We start from the raw sequence: 13,123 nt of genomic DNA, 5'->3' as shown, positions 1-13,123 counted from the left end.
ACCTGAATAGTTTCCACTTGTGTACTTTCTCAGAATTTCTCAAGAATTCTCAGATTGTTGCTTTCCCATTTATTATAGAATGTGCTACTTTCTAACTTGTACATATGCATCTGTCTGCAGTACCAATGTCACCCTTTGTGAGCAACCTTTGTTTAGGTATTATATCTTATTCACTTATGTACCTATATGTGCCTTTGCACATTTTTCAACTCTCAATAAATGGCTTTGAATGGAATTCCCAAGCTCATTACATGCAGCATCTGTTATAATCAGTATTATGTTTCTCTACTTTCTGAGGTGAATGATGCAAATTGGGGGACTGAGAAGGAATTTTCTTACTCGTATGCCCGAGGAGACCATCATTTTTTTAAAGAGCCTGCTGAGTTGCAGAATATATAGAAACATAAGATTGCAGTACAGGGAATCTGCTATGACTATCAACTCTCTCAGACGTAGGGGGAGGGTGAAAGAGGAAAGATATGTTGTTTGTGAACACACCTTCTCCATTGATGGCACCTTACCTTACTATCAGCTGGTATAAGTAATAGCAAAAGTGCATGTGCTGTGAAGCTCATTAAGAGCTATTCAGTTTCACAGCCAGAGGGGAGCGGGGTTGAGAGCTGGGAGAATGGAGTGAAGGGTTAAAGAAGTACAAATTAGTAGTTGATAGATGGTCACAGGGATGGGGAGCATGGTATAAGGAATGCAGTTAGCATTAATATATTGGTTAGGTGGAAAACCAGAGGAGAGAGAGAAGAGCAATTAGGGGAATCGTTTTATAAATTATATAAATTTCTAATCAATGTACTGTATACTTGAAACTAATTTAAATTTAAAAAAGAAGTAAAAAAAAGTGCTATTCACTTTCACCTGGCCATGCCAAAACCCTATATAGTACATGTTTTGTATTATTTTTCTTAAACAGGACCTCTCCAAACGTGTAAGTTTTGCATTCCACAAAACTTGAATTCACTCCTGGTGAGTAGCCCTGTTTTATAGATGAGAAAGACTAAAAGGTTATGACAAATCCAGAATTCCAGAGTAGTACAGTGAGAGAAAATGGAAACAAAACACTGATCTGAGGCTTTTTCATTTCCAAGAGAGAGAATTAATCTATCTCAAATTATTTGGCTCAGAGACAGATTTAATCTGAAAGCATGCCATGTTCCAGCTGTTTGCCATTGGGACAATGTAATCTGTTTATTTGGAAATATATTTTGAGACATTAATAGGTTGCTTTTAGCTGTAAAAATTATTTAAAAGTGATATGAGCAAAACGATTATAAAAATATTAAAATGTCCTTCTATGACTTTTAATGAAATGTGCTTTATTCTTTTTCTACACATATCAAATGGAGACATGAAATTTTCCTGGGTGCCTTGTGAATTTGATTGTCAATATTTACATATTTACATATGCAAACCACTGCACCCAAAAACTCTTGTTTGAATTGTGATGAATTAATTTTCCGTAGACAGTTTGGATTCCACTTTTGATTTTCCAGCTTAGATTTTGAAGATAATTCAGAAAATATTTTTTAATGAAGTAAAAATTCACCATCTCTATTTTAAAAGACAAACTAGAGGATAGATGTATGGTCAAAAATTTACAAGAAAAAAACTTTAGAGTTGATAATTACTAGATATGGTAATGGGTGTAGCTAAGTGCGCCTTATACAAAGAGACAAAACCTGCAGTCAAAGTCACATTAAGGACCCTCAATATCCTTGGACAAGTCATGCTGTTTTTCTTACTTTTCATTTCTTTATCTATAAGTATATATTTCTCCTATCCTGCTTGTCTTCAAAGCTTTTGTTAGTATCAAATGAATAATGGAAATAAATGACACACACAAATATGAATTAATATTGATGTGGCTGACAATTCAAGAAAATGTTTAACGCTCTGAGTAATAATGCAGATTTGGACATTTGGGGTAATTGTTTTCTAATATTTAAATTATAAGACATACCTGTGCTATAGTTCAAATATCAATCATATGCCCATTTATTCAACCAACATTTACTTAGCACTTGCTGTGGGTCAGGCACTATGCAAAGCATTAGGGATTCCATGACCCACCTACATCAATCATTCTCATCTTTTAATGGAACAATAACTTGGGAAGAACATGTGTAAATTGCATATTATTTATTTTACAAGAGAAGACTATGAACACATGCCCATAATTTTTATTTCATAGCAATTATCCAGTAATTTTTTTATAAGTCTCCATTTTGTGTACAGGTGTTTGGACTTATCTAAGTGGGTCACGGGCCATGGTTCAAGGGAGTTTTATTACCACTGAATAGAATATAATAATTGGAAAAAGTAATTTTATTAAAAATGTTTTGATTGAACCTTGATTGTGAGCTAGCAAAGACTATATAAAATATGCACCAAATACCTAGAGAAGTTCTAGTAAAAATAGTATTTCAGTATATATTCAGTTTTCATTTTTAAAAGGAAACTTGTTCATATAATATAGTACTTAGACCCTGTTGTTTTTGCCGTAAGTGCTTAAGCCTTTATATATTTTCCCCCCAAAAGAGCTTTTATAACATTCTTTACATAACACCCATTTTAACCATACTGAGCCATCTCCAAACAGTGTGTCTAAATGACTCCATTTATTCTCTAATAATTGCCACTGTTTTCTGGTTTCTAGGGATGTGCCTAACTGGTTTATTATGGAAGTGGATATGGGGCCCAGAAGTCCATGGTACTTCTATTTAGTAAAGGCAGAGAAGTCATTTTAGGGTTTATTGAACACTAATTATGATGTCTGAATATCTTAATAGTAAATAACATGAGGGAGAATGGAAGGAAGGGAGGGATAGAAGGAGAGATGGAGGGAGGGAGGGAAGAACTACAAATATGTGCATAGAGGTCCATGAAATGATAGAAATTTAAACAATGCTCCCTGTTTCAACCTTTTATGCTAGCCCAAAGTGATATTAGCGTGGGTTCTGAGAACTTCATATCTAAAAAATAGCCTCCTTTGAGTGCTAAATCTTGCCAAGAGTAGAGTGGGTTAATAATTTATAATCTATAACCAGGACAAGACTTTTCTGTTTATAAATTATTTAAAGCTATCTGTTTGCCTTGTTTGCCTGTTTATTTAATCAATTTAATTCTCATATTGTTCTACTTAAAACTTATCCAGCTAAGCTGACACTTCTTTAGTTTGAGTTGAAGGAGATGATTTTTAGTGAGATAGATGCTTTCATTCATTCAACACATATTTTTTATCATCTATAATTCTGGTTTCTAAATATACAGGAGAGAAACAAAATAGAAGGCTTCTTTGATATGGTATTTGAGTAGATATTTGAGGGAAGTGAGGGAGTGACACATGGAAATAAATATCTGAGGTAAGAGTGTTCCAGGCAGAGGGAACAGTAAGAATTAAGGCCCAAAGGTGAGAGTGCACTTGGAATATTGAAGGTAACGATAGAGGCCAATCTGGCTGGACCAGTATGATAGCTGCAGAGGTAATGAAAAATGTATCAAATATTACTCAGAGGCTTTTGCCCTAAGTAAGTGGAAAATGGAGTTGTCATTTTCTGAGATATGTAAGATTTTAGGAGGAGCAATTTTCTGGCCTATTGGGGGAGTGGAAGAAGAAATTGCCAGCACTCATGTTAAGATTCAGATGTCTAAAATTTTATAACTGTAGTCTCTTAACCTTAATACAAGTCCCATGATATTGAATAGTAACTTTATATTAACCTTAGGAAGACTACAATCATTAATGCTTTATAATAATATTAAAAATTTACTCAGAAGTATTTTTGGACTAAATTATTTATTGTTTTTGTTTTTTTGCTTTTCACATGGATATTTAAAAATGCATTATTTAACCTTGCCAGTAATAATAGGAACTCTAAATTTTAAAATGGTAGAAAACATTCAAACTTCGTTAATTTTCATGATATTCTTTTTAGTCACTGTATTTACCTTTGCAATTTTAATTCCATAAAGTATCTTGGCAATTCCTATAAATATGTAGAAATAAAAATAGTAACCTGAATTAATCCCACGGTACAGAGGTGACCATTGTTTTCTTTCATATTCTTTCTGATCGCAAGATAACTCATTCACAACTCACACTCATTTATTGTGCAGTTATTATATATATATATGTGTATATATGTGTGTGTGTATATGTATATATTTAGAGACTAGACTGAATGCTTTATATAGGTTGGCTTATTTAAGTCACATAACACTTTCTTAGTCAGATTTTTACTTGGAAAATCAACTAGATAGTTCAAACATTAAAAAAAACTAACTTATTACAGTGTATTAGCTTTAAGATTTCCTTGAAATGCTCAAATAGAGGAAGTATATCAAAAGTTCTGGGCAACCAAAATACTAATAGACTTCTAGAATAGGTGGTCCAATGCCAGCATATTAATTTTCCATGTATTTAAATCCCCAAATAGCAACAACACAAGTGCTAGAAACTAACATAATAAAACTAGCTCTCAACAAGCAAACAAATGGAAAAACAAAGCCTGATTCATTGTCTCTCCAGGAAGTTGATCCAAATACTCATCACTTCTTATGTTTGCGCTACAGCTCCATGATCTCCAGGTGATTTCCATTCCTCCTCTAATTCAATCACAATCTATCTCAGTGGACTAAATTGTAAAGGTTGCCACCAACGATTCACACTTTTGGAAATAGTAAAGAAAAGAGCGAGAATAACAACAACCAAAAATGGTTGGTCTACCCACGCAAGACCCTACGTGGAATCCATGCCAGCACAGCTGGTAGCAACTATATCCAGTGTTCTCAGGCATGGATACCACATACGTATCCGGTTACTAAACAGAGGTTCCAAAATGGTTAAGCAGTGGACTGGCTCATATTTCTAGCTCTGAAATCTAATACTCATCACTCATTTTTTTCTGTGACCTTGGATAATTATATAATCTCTCCAAGTCAGTTTTTCATCTATAAAATGGCTGTATCAATAATATATCTAGCTTGTAGGACTATTATTGAGATCAGATGATATAATGTGTGTTCCTTCTTTTACATGTAACCTGTTTCTGATTTAGTTGTCTGTATGGATATATCTGATTATCTGACTGGGTCCAAAGAGGACCATGGTTGGCTGTTCTTACTGTTAAATTGGGAACACAACAGAGACAGTAGCCAAATAGGTGATAATGTGGCAAAGTCTCAAAATAGACCCTGTAATGTCCTCTGTGTTATACATAACTCAGGATTCCTTCAGCAGAGAAAAGGAGGTTATGTCTGTGAAAAATAAGAAAACAGATACAAAAAAGAATAATTTTCTAATGGAAAAATGAAAAGACATACTTTATATTGTATCTATTATATTTGTATTGCATGTAATGGTGAAGCCATGTGGTCATGGCCACACACTGACGTTGGAATAATAATTATGTCTAGTAATTACCAAATATCCATTATGTTCCAGGTACTAAAAATACACATTTTTAAATAGCCATCTAACTTCTCTATTGTCATGCTAAATCAGGCACTTATTGAACAAACATGTAATCTCTACTTTTTGCCACAATGCATTCCTACCAACTACAAGGCAAAGGAAATCATTGTAAAGTGAATTATATTTTCCCCAAGGAGCAATGATGCTATTATTGGAGGTTGTACTCTTAACCAATAATTTGATGCGGAATACATCACATATATGATCAACAGCATCTCGTAAGAGCAAAGGTACCAAGACCATAAAATGTGCTAAGTCTAATAGATATTAATTATATATGTTATGAGCAATGATATTGCTTATGCTTTCTGAACTTAGGGTTTGGAGAACATTTTGGATGGACTTTTCTCTTAAAAGAACTCTCTTGGGGGAAAAACTACTTTAAAGCCTTCTTTCTCTTTTGATAAATGTCCCTTTTACCTGCAGAGTCCCTTGGAATTATACCATTGACTATTCACTTAAAAAATTGTTATTACAGCATCTAGTATTAAGGGGAAGGAAGGAAGGAAGGAAGGAAGGAAGGAAGGAAGGAAGGAAGGAAGGAAGGAAGGAAGGAAGGGAGGGAGGAGAAAGGGAAGGGAAAGGGAAAGAAAGAAAGAAGGAAGGGAGAGAGGAAGGAAGGAAGGAAGGAAGGAAGGAAGGAAGGAAGGAAGGAAGGAAGGAAGGAAGGAAGGAAGGAAGGAAAGGAGGGAGGGAGGGAGGAAAGAAGGAAAGAAGAGAGATTTAAAGTGATCCAAAAAACCTACATTCTGGCCTCATCTCTATTAGCAAATAGTACCTATATGACCCAAGTAGTAATGCTTCTTCTCCATGCCTCAGTTTCTCTATCTCTGTGAGTACAGTAGATTAGGTGAAATTGAAAGGCCTCACAGAGCTATACCTTTCTAGAATTTGATATAGGGTACCTGATCCTTGGATTCTGTTCTAAGTTGTTGGAGAGCAGAAGTTTTCTGAATCCAGTTCTGTTGACTATTGACTATTGTTCTGCTTTTACCCAGTACCAAGTCACAAAGTGAATCTCTCACAAGCTTTGTATCCTTTGCTTTGGTGATGACATCAGTGATTACAGGCACATAATGTAGTATGTAATAGTGAAATCACAAGGACTCTAGAAGACCTGAATTGAAATTCTTTTTCTTTATTTCCTGAGTGACAGTCAACTGAGTCACTTAACCTCTCTGAACCTAAAGTTTTTTCCATTGGTATAATAGGGAATGATTCTTTTATTGCAGGATTGTGTTAAAGGTTAAGTAAGATAATATGTGAAAAAGTCCTATGAATACCTATATCCTTATGATAGTCATGGATTTTGAACCCAGGGCATTTTGACAAGTTGTTAGTGAAGTACTCCCTGATGGGGCAGTGTGCCTGGACAAGGGAGTTTAAAGGTGAGGTGTAGACACTAATATCTGTTAGACGATTTAAGAAATATATTTGAACAGAGCAATTAATTAACTGAAAATATTAGCAACATACACAGACAGGACAATTATGAATGTCCATCCAACAATCTTATGAACGGCTTTATTTTAAAAAAGAATGGACAAGTACTATAATATTTGGAAAATTGAGTGTGCCACATCCAAGGGCACGATGTTTGTATTTTTAACAATTATGTACATTTAAGGTATATAACATAATGATTTGATAAGCATATACATAGTGAAATGATTACTATAGTCAAGCTAATTAACATATTATCTCCTTTCATAGTACCAGTTTTGTGTGTGCTGAGAGCACTTGAAATCTATTCTCTTAACAAATTTTTCATATTCAATACAGTATTATTAACTATAGTCACCATGCTGTATATTAAGTCTCTAGGCTTATTCATCCTACATAACTGCAACTTTGTACACTTTCACTAGTATTTCTCCATTTCTCCAACCTCCCTGCCCCCAATAACTAATGTTCTATTCTCTGCTTAAATGACAAACAAAATTTATGGGATGGAGCAAAAGCAATACCAACACCTACATTAAAAGTGAAGAAAGATCTCAAATAAAAAACCTAACTTTACACCTCAAGGGAATAATAAAAGAACAAACTCAAGTTAGAAGAAGGAAGGCAGTAATAAAGATCAGAGTAGAATTTTTTCAACGAGATAATAATAAAGAAAAGAAAAACTAAGGTTTTTTTTTTAAATAAAAGCAAAAAAAAATTCAGCACATCTTTAGCTAACCTAAGAAAAAAAGGGACTCAAATAAATGAAATCAGAAATGGAAGAAGAGAAAGTTCAATGCATGGCTCAGAAATAAGGATCATAAAGGGGCTATTATGAACAGCTATATGCAAACAAATTGGATAACCTAAAAAAAATGGGCAAATTCCTAGAAACACACAATTTACCAAGACTGAATCAAGAAATAAATAGTAAGCCTAAACAGATCAGTAACAAATAAAGATATAAACCAGGAATTAGTAACAAAGAAAAGCACAGGAACAGATGGCTTCATAGCTAAATTCTACCAAACAGTTAAAGAAGAATTAATATCAATCTTTCTCAAACTCATCCAAAATATAGAAGTAGAAGGGACACTTCCAAACTCATTTTATAAGGCCAGTATCAGGCTGATAGCAAAGCCAGACAAAGATAGCACATAAAAAGAAAATTATAGACCAGTATCCCCTCTGAACACAGATGCAAAAGTCTTCAGTGCAATAGTGGTAAACTAAGTTTAACAACATATCAAAAAGATTTTATACTGTGACCAAGTGGGATTTATTTCTGGGATACAGGTTGGTTTAACACATGCAAATCAATCAGTGTGATATACCACATTAACAGAATGAAAGATAAAAACCACATGGTTAGCTCAATAGATGCAGAAAATGTATTTGACATTTATTATAAAAACTGTCAGTGAATTAGATATAGAAGGAAATGTCTTCAGTACAATAAAGACCATTTGTGAAAAGTGATCACTTTTTCTTAATATAGTTCTGGAATTACTAGCAAGAGCAGTAGGACAAGAAAAATAAATAAAAGTCTTCTAAATAAGAAAGAAAGTAAAAATATCTCTATTTGCAGGTCCTATATGTAGAAAATACTAACAACTCCATATATAAAAACCTTTTAGAACTAATGAATTCATTAAAGTTGTAGGATATAAAATCAGCACACCAAAATCAGTTGCATTTCTTAACATCAACAATTTTTCTAAAAAGGAAACTGAAAACCCATTTACAATGTCATCAATAAGAATAAATTTAACCAAGGAATAAATTAGGAATAAATTTAACCATGGAGGTAAAAGATCTGTACATTGAAAACTAGAAAACATTGATGAAAGAAATTGAAGAAGATACAAATAAATGGAGAGATTAGAAAACTTAATATTGTTAATATGTTCATATTAACCAAAACAATCTACAGATTCGGTGCAATCCCTATCAAAATACCAATGGCACACAGTGTAAATATATATATGCCTTAATGTTAAAGTGTACAGCTGAAACTTACTGGATTTTGTTAACCAATGTCACCATAAAAGATAAATTAATTAATTAAAAAATAACCAATGACATTTTTTACAGATATAGAAAAAAGTCCTAAAATTCATATGGAACCACAAGAGATCCCAAATAGAAAAGAAATCTCAGAAAGAACAGAATTGGAGACACTATACTTCCTGATTTCAAACTATAATGCAAAGCTGTAGTAATTTAAAATGTATGGCACTAACATAAAATCAGATGCATAGACCAATGAAACACAATGAAAAGCCCAGAAATAATCCCACACATATACAGTCAAATAATATTTGACAAGGGTGCCAAGAATACTTAATGGAGAAAGGAATAGTATCTTTACATAAACGGTTTTGGGAAAACTATGTAGTCACATGCAAAATAATGAAATTGAACCCCTATATCTTACACCACTCACAGAAAATAACTCAAAATGTATTAAAGACTTACCCGGAACTGTAAAACTCCTAGAAGAAAACAGAAGGAAAAATCTTCACATTGGGCTTGGCAATGATTTTTTGGATGTGCATAATACCAAAAGCAAAGACAACAAAAGCAAAAATAAATAAATGGGACTACATCAAACTAAACAATTTCTGTACAGAAAAGGAGACAATAAAGAGAAAAGTGACTTTTGGAATAGGAGAAAATATTTGTAAACCACATATCTGAAAAGGGATCAATATCCAAACTTTATAAGGAACTCATACAACTCATTTCTTTCAAAGACCACATAGAAATGGCCAAGAGATCTTGAAAAGATGTTCAATATGACTAGTCATCAGGTAAATGCAAATCCAAACCACAATGAGATATCACCTCACAACTATTAGGATGACTTGTACAAAAAAATAATAATAAAAAGATAAGTGCTTAGGAGGATGTGAGGGGAAAAAAGGACCCTGTACACTGTTGGTGGGTTTATAAATTGGTGTGGCCATTATGGAAAATATTCTGGGAGTTTCTCAAAAATTAAAAATAAAACCACCTTATCTAGCAATCCTTCTTCTGCATATATACCCGAATAAAGCAAAATTAGTATTTTAAAGAGATGTCTGCACTCCCATATTCATTGCATCATTATTCACAACAATAGCCAAGATATGGGAGCAACCTTAGGGTGAACAGATAATTAGGTAAAGAAAATGAAATATATTCATATACACAATGGAATATATATATATATATATTCACACTTTTTTTTTTCGGTCAAGGCAACCTTGGTTGACCTCACAGATTGCATTGACCTTGTCAGCTTACAATCCCTTATTTTTTATTTTTTATGCTTATAGCACCTGGTCTTCCTAGGTGGCCTTCCATCCAAGTACTAACCAGGCCCGACCCTGCTTAGCTTCCGAGATCAGCCAGGATCGGGCTTGTTCAGGGTGGCAGGGCCATAGACCACAATGGAATATTATCCAGTCTTTAAAAAAAAGAGAGATTCTGCCATTTGCAACAATATAGATGAAACTGCATGACGTCACATTGAATGAGACAAGCCAGACACAGCAAGTAAGAAGCTGCAGGATCAAATTTATACATGGAATCTTAAAATGTTAAAAAGCTATCAGCTGATTTTGAAGTGATCAACATTACAAAGCTTGATTAGACTCTATTGCTATTTATCAGTGTCTGTTAATTCACACTAAAATATGTGAGAAAATTATGGATCTGGAAAGGACCATAGAAAATGCCTAATGCAATGAAAACCTATTCTGAATGATCATTCAAACCCCTAGGATAGCCTTAAAAATTACAGTTTTCTGAGCCCTGAACCTAGAGATTATGATTAAAGAGATAAAGTATGGCTGCTAGGAGTCTGTGTGTTTAAAAATATCCCTGGCATATTAATGAACAAGTAGGATTAATAACTCTTGAGTCAGTTAAATTTCTCATTTTATAGGCGAGGAACATGTAGTGATGAGAGGCAGATTGAGATTCCAATGCAGGAAATTGAATGACGTTCTCTTGATACTTAATCTTTTACTCATTCTATAATACCATATGGCAAAAGAAGGTATTAGAATTGGTGGTATTTTCTGCAAGCCAGGACTACTTCCGGTGATATCTTGGCCATCTGTACTGAACTCAGGTTTATGTTCTCATGCACATGATGTGGGCAATTTACCAGAGGCAACATTCTACAGTGCCACATTGCTAGGCTGTTAGTGATGTAAACTTACCTGAGCTAGGCCGCCACATCTAAACAGAACAAAATGACAAGTAAAATCCAGTTGTAAATTAAATCAAGAGAATCAGGAACTGGGAAGTCAATGCAAGAGACAAAAAAGGGGAGTGTGGAGGCATTTTTGAATATTCGCTTGGAACTCTTATTATGATCCCATGTTTCTAGTCATAGCAAAATGAGACAGGAAGCATATGATGGTCAAGGCAATGTAATCAGAAGATCAGCTTACTGTCTCAATCCCTTTGCAACCAAGGGAATAGTAGGTTTATATGTATAGTTAGTAATATATTATAAAATTCATTAGCAGAAAGTTGCTCTTATGACTAAATATATCTGCCTGATAAATGTAATACTAATATTAAGATAAAGTATTTAATGAGATCATATTCAAACTCATAATTTGAGAAAAAACTTTAGAGCTTGTTGTTGCACACAGCAATTTCATGCATGGAGAACTCTTTTTCCATTTTTAGTATTGGTTAAAATCCTTCTGTGGTGGTTGCTTCTTATTTATAACTTTACCAAAGCTCTCATCTACAATATATCATGCTATATTTTTTTTCTGAAATATTTGAAACTTTAGAGCCTGGGAATTGTAAGACTTGGATTGTAATCCTGACTTTTCCATGAACCAACTCTGTGAACTTGCAAAAGTCCTTTTTCTTCAGACTGGTCCTAGTAAGAGATGACCACAAAGGGCCCTTTAACTCTAAAGAGTCAGTGAGTATATAATGTGTGGGCAGAAATAAAAATAAGATAGCAGGGTGCATGTGTGAGGGGGTAAAGTGGACCCAGGACTGTTCCGAGTTCATCTTTGGGAATCAGGAATAGAATGAACAAATAATGTATACCCATGCTTCTCTTTCTCTCTTTCTTCCCCTACCCCCAAATATCTTTCCCTCTCTTCTTGCACTTTGAATGTTATCTCTTCATTCAGGCTTTGTCCCATGAATTAATAAGATTTCACTTGAATTTACAGATTTCAAACTATAGATGTAGAAAGTTATTGGGGCTTAAAATAAATTTTAGCAACAGATGATTGCAAGTCCTCTGCTTCATACTGGTAGAGAAGGAAACCTTCTAAAAGTTGGGAAAAAATCCATGAGTTGCACTCACTGAAATGATGTGTAATCACAGTTAAACATGACAAGCTATTTTGTTTCCTTTTCACAAGATTCAGTTACAGTCTTACTGTTCCCAATCTCACCGCTAATTCTTTTGTCCAAAAGCTTAAGAATGCTATTCATGGTTGTTTCATGGTGAGGGGAATGAAAAACATTGTGCTTTCTTAAAGTTAAATTTTCTATGAAAATTTGAGAGCATTCATGGGGAGATAGGAAAGAAATAAGAACCCCAATAATCCTAGAGCAATGCTTTCTCTTTGGTGAAAGGCATTGTGAGATTTCTGTCATAGCAGCATTTCAAACACAATTGAATTCATGTATAATTTTTGAACCCTTCATTTAGAAACCATTTGAAAGCCAAAGTACAGAAATCTAAAGGAAATGTTCATGAAAAACCTCATATCATATTTTATACTATAATCACTATGTATCCTAAAACACAGTATTTTTAATGTAGTATTCTCAACCCATTGTCCAGGAAACAAATGTTCACTGTGTGGTTTATGGGTAAAAAGAGATTTTAAAATCAGGATATCTTGGATTAGAGTCCCTCTGCCATTTGGTAGCTATGTCAATCTGGGAATTTCTAAACCCCTAGTTTCCTTATTTCTTGTGAAGGTAGAGTGAAATGTATTATCACTTCATAAGGTAAAGGGAACACGTTATTAGCCAATCAGCTGATTGAGAAGCCAGTCAGATCCACAAACTTGTCTTCATGAGGCAGCGTGTGCTGTGATAACTGATATTCTCTCTAGGAGAAGGTTGCTAAGATTATGACTGAGATAGATGATTCTTTCAAAGCATCCATCTTGCAGAGTGTGGCACAGATTACTCAATACTTCTTGACTTACAAAA

At 34.0% G+C, this 13,123-nt stretch overlaps 1 pseudogene; it reads right to left on the bottom strand.

Moving 5' to 3' along the window:
* Positions 1-10,239: 10,239 nt before the first annotated feature.
* LOC118608399 lies at positions 10,240-10,358 on the bottom strand (annotated as a pseudogene).
* Between the last annotated feature and the right edge of the window lie 2,765 nt (positions 10,359-13,123).

This window comes from Rousettus aegyptiacus, unplaced genomic scaffold (assembly GCF_014176215.1).
Source record: "Rousettus aegyptiacus isolate mRouAeg1 unplaced genomic scaffold, mRouAeg1.p scaffold_m13_p_9, whole genome shotgun sequence".
NCBI lineage: Eukaryota > Metazoa > Chordata > Mammalia > Chiroptera > Pteropodidae > Rousettus > Rousettus aegyptiacus.
This window is presented reverse-complemented; position numbering and strand designations above follow the sequence as displayed.